The following is a 20,080-nucleotide window of genomic DNA, read 5'->3' as shown; positions in this document are numbered from 1 at the left end:
AGTGTAGATTTAAACCCACGTCATTTGAGTATTAAACGTATGTAAGAGATATATTTCATACTTTAATCATATCCCTGTTTACTTTTGAGTTCAAACTCGCTATTTGCGTGGTGTTCACACAAACGAAAGTTAACTTAACAGTTAATATGATAAACCATAATACCTAAATTAAAAAACAAAATGCCTGCAAGACAGAACTCTAGCATCACACTTTGTATTTGATACTTTACTTTAGGTACATTGACAGACGCATCGAAGAAAACTACAGTCGGAGTTTTTCAGACAAAAATCAGCAGTACCGACTAAGTTTAAGAATAAAGAAGCTTCAGCAGTGGCTCAAACGAAGAACTAATAATATGAACGGTTGACTAAGGCCATGCATCTCCCAGTAAGTTGTTTCTCTCGACTTCTTTCAGTTTGATTCATCATGAACTCTTCAGTCTAGAGGAGGGCCTCGATTAGTCGAATGGTCTAAGGCGTGCGATTTCACAGTTAACTCACATACCTCGCATTTCTGTGGGTTTGAGTCTCGGCTTGACCAATGTGGCTATGTGAAAAAGCTTGCTGGTATCTTTCTGTGAGTCAGTGATCCTTCCCGGGTTCTTCTTTTGTGTTATTATCCATCATGTGCTGCAAAACGCCCCACACACACTCTATTTGAAATTAAATGAAAATATGAAATTTGGAACCTTCCACTGCACATCACATTCATAGACTAAAAGCAAGGATAATGTAAGTCAAATACTGGACAACGATTATTTTAGTCAGAATTCTACACTGAAGCATTTTCATTCATAACCATTCACATCTGACATAGATTATTGATTTCCTCTCAGAACTCTCCTCCAACAATACTGTATAGCAGATTACAGTATAGCCTTCAGCTCGGGCAATCTACAAAACCGTAAAACACTGCAAGAAAACATTTTAGTTCCGATGTGTTTAACGCCATGTTTCAGCACATGATTGGCTATATATTGCGGCCAGTATATCTAGTGAGTAAAACAACCCACTAAATCCCGAGAGGAACCACCGATACAAGAGAAACGAGCACCAATATTCAAATTATAGCATCAGTAAGATTTAAACAAACATACACCTACATGTTTACGTGGCGTTGATTGACTACCAAAAATTGCACAATTATTTGGAAATAAAAACGAATGGTTAGTTGCAGTGGTTGTGGACAGTGAGCAACCATATTTAGAGTACCTTGACTGTCTCTCAGCAGCCAAACGAACCAATATCAGCAATATAGCCCACCATCATAATGTTGATATAATCTGTCTGTAGGATACTCACGTAGCAGACCTTTTAGCAGGACGATACACAATTGGAGGATTTGACCTCATTTCATCAACAGCTGACTCCAAATTCGGATGTGCTACATATGCACGCTGAGACATTACTGATGCCTCTCCAGTTTCATCTACTAGATTCTGCGATGTAGTTCAGGTTGGAGGGTACAAGATTGCTAATGTCTACAAACCGCCCAGTGCCCACTGGGACAATAATTTGCTTCCAAATGTTGAACAATCACCCGTTTATATTGGCGACTTCAACAGTCATTCCCCTGACAGGGGCTACTCACACTCCGATGAAGACGGGGAACACTTGGTAGAGTGGGCAGTGAACAACAACTCCAAGCAACGTGGAACCTTTCATTCTGCAAGATGGCAAAAGAATTACTCACCGGACCACTTCCGGGTCAGCTCCATTGTTGACCATCCTCATCCAGTAAGGACCATCCTTCGCAACAGGCACTTCAGAGTGCACATCACAGAGAGATGCAGGTCGTGGAAGCGTCAAACTAATGGACTCCCACAAGGGTCTGTTCTTTCGCCAAGTTTGTTCAATACCTATATCAATGACTTATCTGTAACATATTCGCGCAAGTTCATGTATGCAGATGACATTGCTCTCGGGACCCAAAGTCGCTCATTTGCTGAGCTTGATGGGGTACTGAATAACGACCTGGACGATATGATGGACTTCTTCAAGAAATGGCGCCTGCAGCCAAGCGCAGCAAAGACAGTCTCCAGCGTCTTCCGCCTTAGCAATGCAAATGCGAACAGTGAACTTTGCCTCCTCCTCAATGGGCAGCAAATAAAACATGACCCGACCCCAACATACTAGGATGTGACTCTGGACAGATCACTGACATTCTTCAACCACCTGAAGAAATTTGCAGCAAAATTTAGCACTCGAAACAACCTACTCCGCAAACTGGCTTGCTCAACCTGGGGCGCTAGTGCTCCGACACTCAATACATCAGCACTGGCCCTCTGTTATTTGACAGCCGAGTATTGCGCTCCTGTCTGGGCTCAATCATCCCACACTAAGTTAAATGATATCCAGCTCAACACAACAATGTGCCTAATCTCTGGAACGCTACGTCCTACTCCTTTACCATGGCTGCAATATTCCTCCTCCACAGTTGCGTCACCAGGACGCAACCACAAAAGTGTTGGCTAAGGTCTATGGCAGTGAGAAACGTCCGTTGTACATGGACATCACCTCACATCCAACTGTCCGCTTGACTTCGAGACGTTCAATCTGGTTAGGTCCGTTGCCGGAGGATATGACAGCCATTTCAGCATGGAGTGTCGAGTAGTCTTCAACCAATGTTGTAAACCGCTCCCTCGTAGCTGCATCATTTGTCTGTCCTTATGGCTTTAACCTTCCACGTCATCTGTCGGTCACACTGAATCGCTATCGGACAGGATAAGGTTGTTGTGCAGTTAAACTTGTCCGATGGGGCCAGGCCACTAACTCTTCCTGTTGCTGTGGAGCTCTTCAGACCATGTCATATATTGTGGACTACTGTCCACTGACAAAGTTCCCCGGTGGACCGCAGGCTCTTCACCATGCTGATGATGACGTTGTTAAATGACTGAGCACGCACTGCACGCGATAATTATAATAATAATTAGAGTACGGTAGCGTCAATTATTGAAAACGTCTATCGACCAGGAAGTCAACGGAGGACAATGCTAATCACATATAACTTAGGAAAAAATATTAAATACGAATCTTCAAGGGCGAGTAACCTTACACAATGGCTAAATTTAATGAACTTTGGGACCCTTCATTTCTATTGAATTCAACGAATATCTGGAATTAGATAACGTTAATACTTATATAAAGCAATATCTGATGATAAATCAGGAAACTTGCGTCATAAATCCGTGTTCAGTATATAACAATAAGTAAAACGTAAGAACCGGTATTAATCGAATGACAACGAATAAAAACCTGAATAAATAACCTTTTCCAGACATTCGCTTCAATCAGAATGCCAGGACGAACTGTAAGGAATAATTATAAGTTGTGACGTTGTGCTAGCGTAAGGAAAAGGGAAAAGTATCTAAGATAAAAGAGACAAGAGTCTTAAATTGTGCTCGCATGCAATGGAAATACGAAATATTGTGGCTTGAAGAGGAAGGTTGCAGAACAATCCAACATAAATTATGTTGGAATACCGCATTTGATTCCTGTGGTATTAGTTATTGTTTAGAGAACGGTGACTACTTTATACGGCTTGATTTAAATTTCGAACAAACCTATCCCATAGCAGACCAAGCACCACATGAAAATGTAGTTCTCCCGGCATCACTGAACAATCGGTCTTGATATTCAAAACATATGGACTGACATCACTTCTCACTATATGACATTCACTTCTCATTATATGAAGTCTTAAACCATGCTGGACACTTTCAATGCGTATTCTGAAACACATAACACCTGACCCAAAGATTGCAACAGTTTTCTCTGAATATGATACTGCTGCTTGATTCGCTGACATCAAATCAATAACATATCTTACAACAGTAGACGTTATTGCGACGGAGTTTATGGCCAAGCGTATTACACTTCACGCCCTAAAAGACACAATAAACACTAACATGACGAATAAGAAACACGAGATGTGTAATCCTGTTAATAGACTCTCTCCCTCTGACATGGGTCCCAACTGAAAGCTTGTAAGCTAAGATGATTCATTCGTGGCACGTCTTCAAAACCACAAGCAGTGATTTGCACAGTAAATGTGGACTGAAAGTGATAACTTGCTGTCAAATGGTAAATTATCAGCTTCAAGTATCCGCTCTTGAAAAAAGAACTTGCTGGAAAGTTTTCTAAATTTTTGCAATTATGATTGCACCCGACATTGTTTATTGTAATAAGTTAAACATAACGAAAAGTAAATCAATCTTAAAAATTAAAAAGTAAGAAGGAAACAAAACAAACTCACAAAGAGACAAAAGAACAGTCGCTTAAGATCCTACAATCCGCTATACATGTTTCCCGTTCAAATCGACCGGGTTATTGGTTGTTAGAAATCAGTTCAAAATAAAAAGTTTTCCAGCTATGTATTGGATAGCTTGGGTGAGGAGATACAAGTCACAATGAAAAGAAAAACACAGGTTTTGTCCCAGTTAGAGTAAATTATTTTTTAAACATTCATTTCATGCTCATCCCGTCTTCAAAGTCTTTAAATTGGGTAATTGTATACAATACTGTATGGCTTAAAGTCTATGATATTTATATATCGTACTTGTGTTATTATAAACACCTGTAATTTTGATCACAATGACAAAAGAGCGATTTGGCAACAATCCAATTTATCTAATAAGGCTAGCTAATCTGTTATAATCAGTGGTCTTCAGCGTATAATGCGTACCCTTTTTCCAGGAACGATCGTTCTAGACATAACAGAATGAACTAATTTTGATTTTGTTAAGTGGAGATATGGGTAAGATATTTTCTTCGTATCTACGATATTAACGCATTTTGAGTGTTTTGTGTTCAGGATAAAACCAACGAAGGATATTGTTATAACAAAGGTAAAATATTATTTTAATCAGTCACTGTATAACATGTCTGTCTGAATTTCTCTCTCACATACATACATACATACATACATACATACATACGTACATACATACATACATACATACATACATACATGCAAGCATACATACATACATATATACATGCATGCATACATACATACGTACGTATGTACGTACGTATATACACACATCACTGAGTGTCAATGAGTATTATCATGATTATTCAATAGGGGGTTCCCTTCACCTCAGAAAAGTATATGAGCTTTAATCGTTTGAAGATCAATGCTCAGAAATATAATTAACTGATTGATTCTAAACTACAGAGGTTACAACTAAATATGATGTAAAGTAACTCAATGCTTGTAGCATGAACTACTTCTTGCAGGTACATAATACAGTTGTTTTAGTTTATCTTCATTGCATTTACCGTTTTCTTTTCTGCTACTTCCTTTAAATCTGCAGGTGAATCAAATCGCTTGTAAAGCAAATTGTTCGCCAGTGCGTTGATGTTTGGCGTATATCATCTTTTGCCTTTAAAATTCATACAACATAGCTGACATTTTTGTTCTGTAGAAAACAAAAGTTATAAAATAAACAGTTACATATCACTAATTTTAGCATGGAACCTTAGGATCGTATTCATTTTATCCACAGGACACAACATGGATTTCGAATGAATCCTAAAGAAACAAAAGCAATATGTGTAACAGCTTTATGAATTAAATTTCAACTCAAAACGTACAAAAAATATCAATATCCTGTGTAAGTGCTACAAAATTTATACGTCATGTCAACACATCATTGAACATTTTCCAGTTTTTTAGCAGATGTTCGGATGATATTATATATTATCATTTCAGAATGAAAAGACCTAGCTGAATGAAATGGGACTTCGTCCTCTAAGAATTATATCAATAACATTATTTGTTTCTGAATAATAATAATAATAATAATAGTCTCTTGCTGAAACATGTTGAAATGTTGGACATCTGTACTATACACTGTATCTTTTATTCTTGACCCTTGTAAATGTTAGATTTTAAACAAACATACATGACAACAGGAAATCTGTAAATGAAGTTATCCTTATAAGGAAAATGTTTGGAATAAGTGAAAAAGTAAGGAAAGAAAATATATGTTAAAATGTTAATCCAAAACAAATCATAATAAGAAAAGATAAATAAAGAAATCCATTGAGTAAATCAAGGGCCGTAATATGCATGAATTGAAGATTAGGATCCAATAGTCTCCTCTTGATTGTTTTAGCTATACTTCCTGTCATTTCAAAGGTTTCAAATATTCAAGACTCTTTGAACTTTATTTTACCAATTAAACTGTCTATTTCCGTTTATGTTCTAGTAACTTTACTGATCTATGAGATTATATTCATTTGTGAGGCACGTGTATCCTTTTCAACATGTTTTGTTCGAAGCAAATCGAAACTAAAATTTTCAGAATAAGCCTCTCAGTTTAAGAACCGAAGTAAGGATTAATATTTTAAGTTAACGTTGTATCTTTTCAGAATAATGAATACATTTATACCAGAATTCAGGGTAAATCTGATTAAAATTCTTCTTCATAAACCTTGTCATTGGCAAGAACGCATGCGCATATTTCGTAACGAAGACTATAAAGAAATCATATATCCAATGTCAACAAAACAAATCGTACATTAAGGCATTTTAGTGTTACAAACTATATACGTAATGGCTTACCTTCTTATCTTAATTTTGTATCATTTAGTCTCTTTAAATCAATCTCTTTTATGTTTCACTATCTTTGTGATTATGTGTGTTACTTCGCTCGTAAAAATGTTTAATGTTTTAAAATATAGTTCTCCAGAAAATTGAGACATTGATCATCAACATCGTTAAAAATAAGAAATGTTCGTCCTGTTAAAGTGCTTAATATGTTATTATAATTTGTTAGACGGTAATTTTGACGATAAATTGTAAGGCTATAGGAATTACAAGACGGTTTGCAACCACAATAAATGTATCCTTCCGCTACTGTACATTTACCGATAGTGTTGGTCAGAATTGCAAACAGTGCAAAACATGAACAAAACAATTAAGCATAATATTTCTTAAGTATAGTAATACATTATTATACAATAAAATAGGAAAACAATCGGGAGGGCTAATGTCATAGTAATATGAACAACTAAAATTGTAACAAACAATTACATCTTATATCTGATTTCATATGAATTGAAAATGAAACTTTTCAAAAACTTTTAAATGATACATTTAATTGACATTGTCATCAAACGACGCATTATATGTTGTAACATTTAACATTATCTGCCCAGGACAATCTTCACTGATTTAAAGTGAACAGTATCGTCTATAAAATAAACAGATGCATGAAAATGCAAGAAGTGAATATAATAAAGATGCCCCAAATAGGAAAATGGAGTATACAAACAAAGGAAATCGTATTATTCAACATGTGTCGAAGTTGGTGTTGCTATTCCATAAATCCGTTGGTAACCGATCAATTTACATTAAAATACGAAATTTTGTTTTAACTAATCGTTTTATATAGGATAATTGATGATATCAAACTGCTGATGGTAACTGATCCCTAATTATATCAAAGCATCATACCGTGTTACTTATGAAACTAATTGATCCTCGAACATATCAACAACCAAAAGAAAGCAATAAATAAGTAAGTGTGTTTAAAACACAACATAGAGACCAGTACAAAGACTTTTAGGGAATAATATTCAAATATCTACATACCAAATTAAAAATAAAATCACTGTTTTATATGCAATATTGTTCGTGTTAACAAATGAAACCGTATAATGGAAGTGAAGAAACTAGGGAAATTATTTAATTACAACACCCTACTGCTTACTAAAGTGAACCTTTTTCGGTATTCACAATAAAATGTGCGTACAAAAAGTTGCAAACTATTTCAACTTTTGATTCTAGCGCAAACAACAGCATCAAATTCTTCATTTGAAAAATCAAAGAACATTCCTTGCATTGGAGCAATTTTTTCTCAGTTATTACGAAATTCAATTTTATTTAATTATATAGAGTTAGATGACAATTTAAATTAAATCAGGTGATGTGGAAAGATAAGTCACAAATTATTAAGCCAGCCTTCTTGGATAGATTTTACGTCAAAGAAAAGTTATTCCAAACCGTCTATAATAGGTATAGGAAGGAAATGATGAAAACAGAATAACAGGTCTAGCACTTGGTAAGTTCAAAAGAAAATTTTGTCATGGTCTTTCTTGTCTACGCAAAGAAAAGCAATATGTTGCATTTCCATCTCTGTAATTTCGATAAAAATTTGCAAAGAAAAAATTGCTTCCTTTTACTATGGATCTTTATGACATTGCCGAAATTGATTTTGTGTTTTGTTCTAATTTCAGCATCATTATCAAAAGTACCTATATCATATCGCCACTCGTCAACTGCATCAGTTCATCATAAATGAGACTGATCGTGACTTTTATTCGACTCGTTTTAATACAGATAGTATCAACAAATTTCTAATTAGAAAAGACATAAATTTGACTATATTGATGCAAATCGTCCAGTTATTTCTTATTGTATTGCTTCATTCTACATGCTAGCTTTATTATTTGTGGGGAATAAATTTTGTCTTCTAAAACAGCTTTTGGATTTCAGAAACAAAACTAAAGGATTATCAGGAGGGGGATTAAATATGATTAATACGTTTAATTTTGTGAATGCTTTGACACTTGCAAGGCTTAGAAGAATGTTGTCTGAGCAGTCTAAATGGAAAAGTCTGTTTCAATCTCAGTATCAAAGATTGATAATTTTTTTGTCATTTGTGATATATTTTATTAACTCAATAACAAGAGAATCTCAATCCTGCCTGGATCCAGGTTTTTGAAGCAACTTTGGAACTAACTAGATCATTAATATTTTCTTTCTTTCCTCAGCTCTAATCTATCATTTGACAGTGACAAAAAATAGTTATTTAGAACTGTCTACATTACTTGTCTTACCAAAACGTGGTTGCAATACTGTGACAATATTTGATGTATAGACATATACAATTTAACTGCGTATGTAGACCCCAAATAAAGGATATAGCCCTTGGTGCACTGCAGCGCCACTGGTGAACTCCAGTCTAAAAGTACCGGAATATAATCCCGCTATTTAATGTTAATGCATCTCTGGCTTCAGCATAAGTGCAGAGTATAACGGACTTCAGATGAAAGTAGCCAACTATTACAGAACCGTACCTTTCTTGTGGGATTCAATTTAACACTAAACAAATGTAGACCAGCCTTACCAAAGTTAACACAGCAAATGCATTTAAAAAGATAAATAAATATTCGAATGAAATTCAATTTTTCACACAGAAATCATGTTTGATAATTAATCTCTACAACTCGGTACTAAAATTACTCAAGTTACAACCCACAGTGTAATGTTGACTTTCTAGCAAAACCAGATAAATTAGATGGTGTGGAAAGTAAAAGCTAATTGTGAAATTTTGCTCTGTTATTTAATAAACAAAAATGTTCTAGAGTTTGTAAAGTCGGTATGCAAATTTCATGTTTGCTTTCAGATTAAGAAATTATTTAATATTTGTTTAATATTTCTTCCTGGCGATGATAGCTACATAATCCAATCATATTAGATTAAGCATAACTCGGTAACGGTTTAATTAATTTATTTATTTTTAAGTAATTTAACAATTAGCCATATCATGATGGGAGGTACTCTAAAGACATAAAATCTTACCAATTTCAAATTATGTTAGGTACGGTTGGAAAGCATAAAAAGTTTTAATTAATTTGGAATTGGATAATTTTAATGGGGAAACAAAAACTTGTAAGGCTGATTGGAGGTAACAAAAGGTTAAATTATCACTAATTTATTTCAAAGAGAACATTGATGGAGATGAACCTATTTGCTGGACTAACTTCGTTTTGGCTGATAACAACAGATTCACAGATGACGGAAGTATCTAGAATTAGTCAAAGTATTATATATTGTTTAATGCAGGTACACAATAAAACATATATGGTATAGTCTATCTCCACAGTATCGAACACTATTAAAAAGGTAATAGGGATGTTCATATTTGGTCTACAAAGTTACGGTTCAGATGAAAACACTATGACAAAATTAGAAGTATATATCAGGATCCAAGATTGGACCTTGTAATTAATAATTATGCAAATGAGTAAACAATTTACATAAATCCAAAGACTCGTTTAATTTCCAATATTAAATCGTGAAATATATACTGAACGAATGATATTATATTTCAGATAAACAATATGTAATAGTATTACCAATAACTGTGGTGCACAAGAAAAGAAAAATAATTGCAAATTATGCAGAGAATTACGAGCATGATAATGACAGGCCTACTCTAGTATCTGCTCATGCAATTCATTGCTCTGGCGTTCAAAGGACACTTTGCAATTTAGAAACCTCAGTTTAAATATTTATCGTCAAATAAGTAATCATTTATAATTATACCAAGCTTCCAGAAACTGCTACGGTTTTCGTATGTACAATATAATCAGCATATTTTCATAGAGGGGTTTCAGTTAAATGTCCAAATACCAGTTTATGTAATGTATTGAGCTGAAAAGCACGACAAATGCAGCACTTTCAATGTACCCCAATTTATTTAGCGACAAAGGTTTTGATGTGTACCAAATAAACACTAAACCATACACTGTTGTCTATTATTTAAATAGAAACGATTGCACTGCAGGGTAACTGCATAACATGTCGTTTATACATGGACAAAGTTCAACTGAAAATAAAGATTTGTGGTTTGTTGAAGAAAATAATACCAATAACATCATTTCTCTAGAATATGAATTTTATAAACAGGCACTGAACATAACTGTTTCAAATGGAACACGCGAAGAGATAACGGTTAAAAACTTTACTAAGAAACAAATGAAAATACAAATGAAAAAGAACACAAGACATAGAGCATCATGGTTGCAAATTTCCCAATAGTTGCTAGATATTGTAATTTACCAGGCTACATCATTCATTAGCTGATTCCTTACAAAATGAGCTGGAAATTGATTACAGGATATCAAACATATTCAATACCTAACTAGGCTTTTGCCATTTAAATGACATTATCTCTATGAGCAGTGAATGCTAGTTTCATTGCATTCAAACACATTGTTAATTTTTTAAAAAGCAGCGGGGGGAACTCTGCAAAGCAAAAACAAACATAAAAAGGAATGATAAAATACTGTACAAATATTTGATAAATAAATAGATACTAATATATGCTGTTATACGTCGAACGTTGGAGGAGCATCTTAGCATGTATCAATGCCTTACAGGGAAATTAGATTTAACAGTGATGTTCAAAGTCTCTTCAATGATGAAGTAAGCCATATAACATTGATTCAACATTTTCGTGCCTTCGTACACTTTCCTCGAAAACATTTTATTTGTTTTGTTTTTTATGAGCTTTCGCTCTCTTGTTTGAACAATAATACATTTAACTTTGTCGCTCAGGATAAAAAAAATAAAATGCAATAATCAATATAAATATTATCTTCGATAACACGTTCGAGTTTTATCAAGTTTAGGCAATAGACAGAACATTACCAGTTTCAGATTTTTAAAGTTTAGCCATCGATTTTATAAACTGATATGTAAAATACTAACAGTTCAACGATGTCGTGGTTTGTCTTAATTAATGAAATATTTTACTTTTCATTTTTGTTAGTTTAGTCTGACTTTTCATCATTGTGGTATTCTTGTCCGTGGTATTAATTAATGTTTAGTCTATTTTCCTAATTACATTTTGTGTACTCCTCGCAGTGTTTTATGCCATATCTTCTTGTTCTCCTGTTTTATTTCTTGATAAGATTTACATTGATTTCGTTTTGTTGTTATTTTCTGAGATGCACCTTTTACTACTTCATCTTTTGAACATATCTTAAAATAAATCCAACTCTTTTATTTAATCAATTAGATTTAAAATTATTATTCATTATTCTAAAATGAGTTGTAATATTTACATTGAGCTAACTTTCCTAATTTCCATGGAAAGGAATGGAAGATGAACGAACAAAAACAAATTCAATCAAAGTCAAACAAATTAATCATACTAAAGGCAATGTATATCCAAAGTGCAATCACCATAACAAATAAATTTTAAAAAGCCGAAACATCCACGCACAGGTAAACTTGGCATGCAATTTTATTTATATAAATGTTCACGTGAATTTAAAAGAATATATTTTTAAAGAAAGAACAAGCAGATTCTTGAACATTACAAGATCAAAAATATACAAATTCACATAGCTCAAGAAAATGTACACATTCATATCATGTTTTATCATCTGGTAGAAGGTGATGAAGTTGTTGAGATATTCTTTGTGTGATGTTAAAGAAAAATTATTTTTAATTTAAAGAGTCGGCAACATACAATTGTAAAACTGAAGGTCCTTACGGTGGGTAAGATTTCTTAGAGAGACAACTAGCTTCGCCTTTAACAAAATACAGCCAACTAAATTACATCATCACGATAAAACTATGTACAAAGAATAAATGCCTTGACTTTTCTTCAAGTAGTAAATTGTACAGCTTTACCTACAGACAATTGTTGAATGACGCAAAAACTGTTTACTATACAGCACTGAAATCCGCTTATACAGTTACTTAAGCATGCTTTGAAGAATTTGTAAAAAGCCAATACGTTCCCAAAATCAAACTTAGGTATTGACAAACCTGGTGAAGATAACATTAAGTTCTCAGCACAGAATTTAGGTTTGCAGAACTTTCTGAAGATACTAACAGGTCCCCAGCATCAAACTTAGGTATTGAAGAAGTTGATGAAGATGTGACTAGATCCCCAAAATCAAGCTTATGTTTTAAAGAAGTAGCTGGAGATACCCAATAGGTCCCCAAAATCAAGCTTAAGTATTGAAGAAGTTGTTTAAGATGTCAATAGGTCCCGAGCATCAAACCTAGGTATTGAAGAAATTGTAGGAATAATTATTCTATTTGCACTTGGACAGACCACAATTAACTACCTGACAGCGAATAGATTATTCACGTTCAAAATTGTCAACACTACAAACAAAAATAAAATCCAACATACGCTGCAAAATGCTTGAACACTTTTGGCTAATAAATAGATTAGATTTTAGATCTATGTGCGAACAAATGTGAAAAGAAACAACAAACATTATCAACACAACTTACCTCGCAACATTAAAAGGAAACTTAAATATTTACAATTGGTCAAACATGGACATAAAAGGAGTAATACAGTTAATTATTCCACTTTTCAAGCCAGTTCACAATTGACTGACTGATATCTCATATAAATAGCATAGCATTTGCAGAGGTGTCTTAAAGGACCAAAAAATAGTCACATTTCTGCTGTAACAAGCAAGCCAAAGAAAAATTGTGTACAAAATGCAATCGTGTTGCACCTAAAGAACATCGCATCTTTCAAACAAGATACTATAAAGTATGATGCACATTAAATAATGGGCTCTGCATTCGGTGATGTATGTCATGGAAATTCCACTAGGATGTATATTTTCTATATATATCGATGAGCCAGAAGACGCCAATTGTGCCGCCATGAGAGTCTCTCTCAATAACACATCCTTATGTACAACGCTGACATCAACAGAGTTTATGCAAGGTTTAGCTGTCTAAGGTACAAATTTAAGACTGCACAAAATTACAGGGATCCAAAAAAGGTTTGGTAAAGTAGATTGACGCTACAGAGTATTGGAATAAATACAAAGTGTTAATTTGGGCAGTAGTTATGATGTCAACTATTTCATGTTATATGGGAGTAACAGCAGCCGAGTTTCGTGTTGCAAGAATAGATATCTGTGTAGTTGTTCCTCTGCCTCATTCTCTCTTGTTTCTTGTTACACACCAAAAGCCATATCTTTCCATTTTTACATCATGGTCAGCGTGTTTGCAAATCTTTATACATTTCCTCTAATGGGTACACATACCGGTACAACTGTCCATATCAAACTCCACTTCAGATGGGTTCATTGAAGATGTGACAATCTTACAATACTTCATTTTTTCCAGTGGGTTTCCATTGGTCTAGGATTTGTCGACACAACAACAAAGTAGGCTATTTAGTGCCGAGGCAGTTGGAGTAATGTTCAAGGACACACCACGGCAGCAAATCCACGCTGGTCTGATGGTAGGATTCAAACTTGCACCTTTTCAGTCGCGAGTCCGGCACGCTAACCACTGCGACTTCCTTTTCAGTGGGATTTAGTGACTTTGAATATTTACATTTCTGAACTTGTTCGTATCAGAACTCTGTCATCTGGAGAAAAAGTTTGAAACAAAGCTTCTTGGTTTTAACGTTGTTTGAGACTAGCTATTGCTTGAATTTATTGATTTTTATGTTTCTTCTACCTTGCGTGCTTACTACAGGTCATCGTCATTTGGGGTTAAACAGAGAGACAAGCTGGGTGTTCGAGTCCTCTCGGCATAGTGGTGATCTGAGTCCAAAATTTCAAGCAGTTTAGTTTCATTAAGTCTGTAGAGTAATGTTTAAAGAATTATGTTCAAGTTTTCATAGAGAAGCTACGCTACAATAGCAGTAACTTTACTATGCCTTTGTATGACTATTGAATTCTATTTTATATCTTTACGCAACCTTTATTAAAAGTCACTAAAGTACCTTGCAGTAACAATCATGGATTATGTTATTTTTACATCCATAATTATGGGGTCTCTGGACTTGTAGTTTCATTCTTTAATTCAATTATATGTCTGTTCGTTCTTTCTCTTCTTCATAAAAGCCAAATATTTATATATCTTACATGAGCGTAATTTCACGAATGCTTATATGTTTTTCTCATACCTCGGAACAGAAGGTCAAGCTGATGCATATATTGTTAATTTATGTGCAATATGTATAGATTTTCAAGATTTTCAAGATTTTACATTTCTCACATGTTAGCCTAATTTTCTTCTCTGTTTGTGTGTCATGATAATAAATAGGGGTCAGGAATGTTACATGTGTTACACATTGATGTATTCGGGGACAATTACTTCACATAAGTTAAAAAATGTGTGCAAAATGTTATTTATTGCTCTTTAAACATTAACATTCTAATAAATGCCCTCACAAGGCCATGCTTTTACGCCACAAAACTAGCTCTACCAGCTATTTTAGCCCATTTTCGTTTCTTGTGGAAGAGTTGTCTATCCACTGCTGCATGCCAAGTAAATTTTGATACGTTATATGTTGGGCTTTTCTGAATGCTTAATGGGCTTAAGTGACTGATCCATTTTAAGCAGCAATGTTTTTTTTTAACACATTCCTCCTGCAGGTACGATGTCATAAAACAGTATTGCGTCATTAATGGCACAACCTTTGCACACCTAAAGTATTCAGCTTTATTTGATTATTTGCATTTTTTACAATTACAGTTGGTACAATTAACAGTTCTGTGGACAACAGGTGAAGATTAAAATGTAACATATTTTCATGACAAGTCTATAGCATGCGTTTTTTTAATTAATGTTTCACAAAATTATGTGAGCATGTTAACTTATTTTGTTCCAATATATTACTGAATCAACACTGAAAGAAAAAGAAAGCAAGTAACCCCAATAAAGAAGATTTTAGCGCTGGACATTTTAAAATATCTTTATGGGTAATGCAAAAAAAAAGAACCTTTGTGAGAATATTAAATTTGTAGTGGTTTTCTACTCCAAATATAAAAGGTTAATGGAAACTCTCTTCACAGGAAATCTTTTCACAGATTTTTATAAGCAAAATAAATGAATTAAATTTTCAGTGCAGCTTGCATTTATTTATCAATATAAAGTGTTCACATGTAAGAAAGGTAATGTATTTATTTTGTCAACAAGAAACAAAGAGATAAAAAAAGCTTGTAGTCACACAAGGGCCAATATTCTTCATTTCGATGTTACAAGCTCGTAATTTTATAAAAGCATATTTTGATAATTGTGTGATTAAATGAGCAATCTCTGTACATTCATTCAAATTTCAAATCCTTTTTGATTACACATTTTATATTCCTTTATGTACTTCATTTACATCTTTAAAAATGAAATTTTAACATTAACCTACATTTTATTGGAAACACCATTCTATTCTAATCATAATTAAAAGGTCAAAGACAACTATTTTTCATTTGTGGCAAACCAAATTTATATTACACTTAAGACGGTCACTAATAAGTCTTGATGTTATCGCTCATGCCACTGTTGTAGTTAGGTATCTCAACACAGATACAAAATGAATAATTTCCAATCACTGTTTTTCTGGTTTTAGCACTGTATTTATATTAGTAATCCACAAAATTTTGTACAGAGGCTATTTCTTTGTAAATCTAACATGGTAAATAAAACTGTTTGATTCATTTTAGTTTTTGTTTTTCAAACTAATACTAACTCAACATCATTGTACTCCATGCAAATGATGGATATGTTTTATATTTGTGAAATTTCATCGGAACATATTTTACTGACTTTTTACCTGACATGCTCATTTCTTTTCCCAATACTGCATTTTCATTTTTTTTGCATTAGTCATGTTTGTGGTCAGTTATTTCAATGACTGTCTTGTGAATCTAAATGTATCTAAACACTTTACTGCCCTATCTACTGTCATTTCCTGACCCTCTTTCATGAACCTTTCAACATCAAAATATATTTTCCTTTGTTGCTTTGTTATAATTTGTATCCCTTCATCTGCATCAACAGATCTGTTAACAGAAGCCACTTGTCAAACAGTTACGCATACATGCTGAAACAGGTTAAGGCTGCACTTCTGTAATATCAGCTTACATCAAACATTGGAATTTCTAGTGATCAAGGGTTTTGTTATATTTAAAATCTCCCTTTCATAGGTATTACAAAACTAGGGATAGCTCATGTACAAAGAAAAATACTTCATATGTGCAAATTTTCTGGAGCGCATAAGATGACTTTGAATCCTTGGACTCAAACACTTTTTTTGTGCTTGACATCTTTTGGTAACAGTGAGGTTTCCAATTATTGGGGTATAAACACAAATTCAAGCCATTTAAAGGTCTCCCCTATATCCTGACAAATTATATACCAAATACCTACAAAAATGGAGATTTTGCCACAAATATAAATGCATCAACAGCCCATGAAATTCCAATGTTTCAGTATAGATGATGTCACAAAAGCACATGATGCCAAACCATCTGGAACCCACATGTAAAAAATATTAGCCTGGGTCACCAAACCCACATAGGCTTTCAACACCATGCAATTAAAAGTGAAACCGTTGCCTGGGTAGAAAATGAAGTAAAACTAGTCCCGCCAGTTTTGGGTTCTAGGCAAATCTGTGAACATTAAGAGAGGAAAATTAAATATATCTGAAGTAAGCCTATCAGTTCACATCCTTAAGGTAAACAAAGCTAAATATTGTGTAAAGAAGAAATGTTGTAAGCTCCATTTTATTGTTTATTTTTTCATGTCACTTTGACATCATGCACAAAGTGATATCATATTCTTGAATTTGTCAATAATTACTCAAGGGATGAGATAAAAACATTTCGAACTGATACATGAGATCTGCAAGGGAGCACATTTTTTACTGTTTTTCCCCAACAAGTAACTGCAAGTTTTCTATGCAGATACAATTATGACAAGACAAATAACAATGTGTTGTGTATCCAGAAATAGGGCATGATATCTGAACATGTTATACAGCACCGAACTCCATATTATTTATCTTCCCACACTAATAAAAGTAGATCAAGTACTTAAGTTTAATAAATGTTTGTTCTTTCAAGGTACCAGTATGTGAAAAAATCATCAATCATCATAATAATGCACTTTCTATGCCTGCTGCTCTTGATATTTTCATGGTTAGATTTTTCCTAAATCATAATAGAACCATTTAACTGACCCCCTAATGCCTGAATGCCCCAAACGTGATCAATTTAAGATATTCCTTTTCAAGAAAAAAGTAACTTTTTTGTTTCACCTTGCAAGTACTAGTGCTAGCAAAAGAGCTCTTTGTTAGCTCTGGGCTGAGTTATTTCCAAATGCAGTGGATTAGTACGCCTGGATTGCAATCCCATGGGTTCTGGATCAAATACTGCCCAGACTAAATCAGGCTGCTTTGGTGTGTTTCTGGAAGATGTACTTTGATACTTCTTTTCGAATACAATATAAACTTTCCTTTTTTAATGTTCCTTTCAAGTTCAAATAGAAAACAAAGTTCTGACCAAGACAAGGATGATGATGATGATGAGGAGGAGGAAGATGATGATGATGATGATGATGATGATGATGAAAATGTCTTTGTGCCATTCAACATCAAAACAGCACACAAGGTTCTGAACAATTTGTTTAAACAATGGCTCTGGAGTTATGGTCTGAGCCAGACTTGTTCCTTTGCCTAATTTGTTCTCATCGTATGGTATCACGGTACCAATTGTTTTTCCATATACCTCAATGCTAATGTTCTGTGAAATAAATATACTTTCTGTCCTACTTGGGCATGCATGTCGCACACTGCCATATAGAACAATGCTAGATTGTCAATTTGACAATGACATAACCAGGTACTCCATTGCATTTAAGAGAGATAACTCTACTGGAACTAGACAGGGGTAAGAGTTATCTAGTCACAACAAGCACATTTTCAGCCATGTGTACCAATTTTAAAAAAATCATAAAAAATACAAAATATAATCTAGATAGAAATTAACACAAACTCACATGTTGCCAAGAGGCTCAACATTTTTTTAAGCCAAACAGAAAGTACAACTCTTACATAATGCACCAATCACAGCTAGTGTTGTTCTTTAATTCTGAATACAATGTTCCATACACCTTAAGCTCCGCCCACCTGGACTTGCGCAATTGGTACCGTTATACCTATAGCAAACCTTAATTTTTCCATTAATCTGTGAAATAGTTCGGGACTGTATAAGTAACAAATATACTTAGTCTCACTTGTGAAAAACAATTTGATGAGGTACTAGCCTATGTCTTATATGAATGTGTATAGAAATGTCATTGAGCTGTTTGAACTATTGTTTTCATACTTTTGCTTCACCATCAAAATCATCTTTTGAAATAAAATGAATTCTTTCAACTATGAGTTGTATCTTATTCATATCAGCACTTATTGAACTTCACATAGGTGATATGGGATAAATCACATTATGTCATATTATGTAATAACTAGGTCAAAGGTCAATGTACCAAATAGTATGTACCTTTCCTACTTCAAAATGTACAATTCACCTAAAAGAAAGGAATTTATATTTGTTTGGTAGGTGCAGAACTTAACAGCAGAGACTGGCGGACATGACCCAGTCTTATTATAAAGTATAAGCTTTGACCACTTTACACAATCTGCAGATACAAGAGGTCACTAACCACCAGTCCTCACACAAAGGTCCACCTACCCATCCTCTTTGTAACACAAATAGTAAGCTTTCCTCCTTTGTAATGTGAATAAAATTGTTTCAATAAGCCAATCAGTCACCAAATGTAGTAAATCACAGCTTATAAGTGGTTATGTTGGATTGGGGGGTGAAATTAGGGGAACAAAATACAGAAAAATGCCAAATATAAACACTAAGTATAGCACATCAAATGGAGTTAAAAACAGGAGGAAAGTGTTTATCTAAAAGGGAGAGGTAGCTTATGATAAAGGAATTAAAGGAGGCAAAATCAGCAATGCGAGAAATGAGAAGTGAAAGTTTGATGACCTTACCTTGGACAAATATATGGGGCAGGGCCCAACAGGTCCAAGGACAGCCCAAGGGCAACTGTGCTATAACATCCCTTACAGGTACCCAAATTTCAACTGAAGTTGTGTTCATTTCCATCTAATATAAAAGGGTGAATAATTTAGATAATATAGATATATATAAAGTATATTTCTTCTACATAAGAATTTAATAATAACTGGCATAAGATAGAGAGAAACTTATCTCAGATCCAAGCAGAACATACCTTATCAGTTTTTAAACTTGTAAACTTTACTGTAAGAAATTATTAAATTGCTTCTACTTACATTTGCATCAAGATTGAGGGCTAATATAATACTTCACAAATCTTCTCTTTATTTTCATAACCAGTCACTGAAAATGTGAGATTTTATTTCCTTGAAATGTTATGACTGGTGTAAGGGAGATAACTGAATGCGATACATAAGGTGTAGTAACCTCTAATACAGTATCCATGTAATATAGATGAGTTCATCAACAACCT

General features: G+C 34.0%; 1 long non-coding RNA gene across 1 annotated transcript; it reads left to right on the top strand.

Moving 5' to 3' along the window:
- The first annotated feature begins 4,701 nt into the window (after window positions 1–4,701).
- On the top strand, window positions 4,702–19,690 carry LOC149795408 (uncharacterized). Its single transcript, XR_016422323.1, has 3 exons — window positions 4,702–4,847; window positions 13,913–14,030; window positions 18,054–19,690. It is a non-coding gene; the product is annotated as an uncharacterized LOC149795408 (long non-coding RNA).
- Window positions 19,691–20,080: the final 390 nt, after the last annotated feature.

This window comes from Sinohyriopsis cumingii, chromosome 7, assembly GCF_028554795.1.
Source record: "Sinohyriopsis cumingii isolate HCF-2022 chromosome 7, ASM2855479v2, whole genome shotgun sequence".
Classification (NCBI taxonomy): Eukaryota; Metazoa; Mollusca; class Bivalvia; order Unionida; family Unionidae; genus Sinohyriopsis; species Sinohyriopsis cumingii.
The sequence above is the reverse complement of the archived record's forward strand: the minus strand, read 5'-3'. Positions and strand labels throughout refer to the sequence as shown.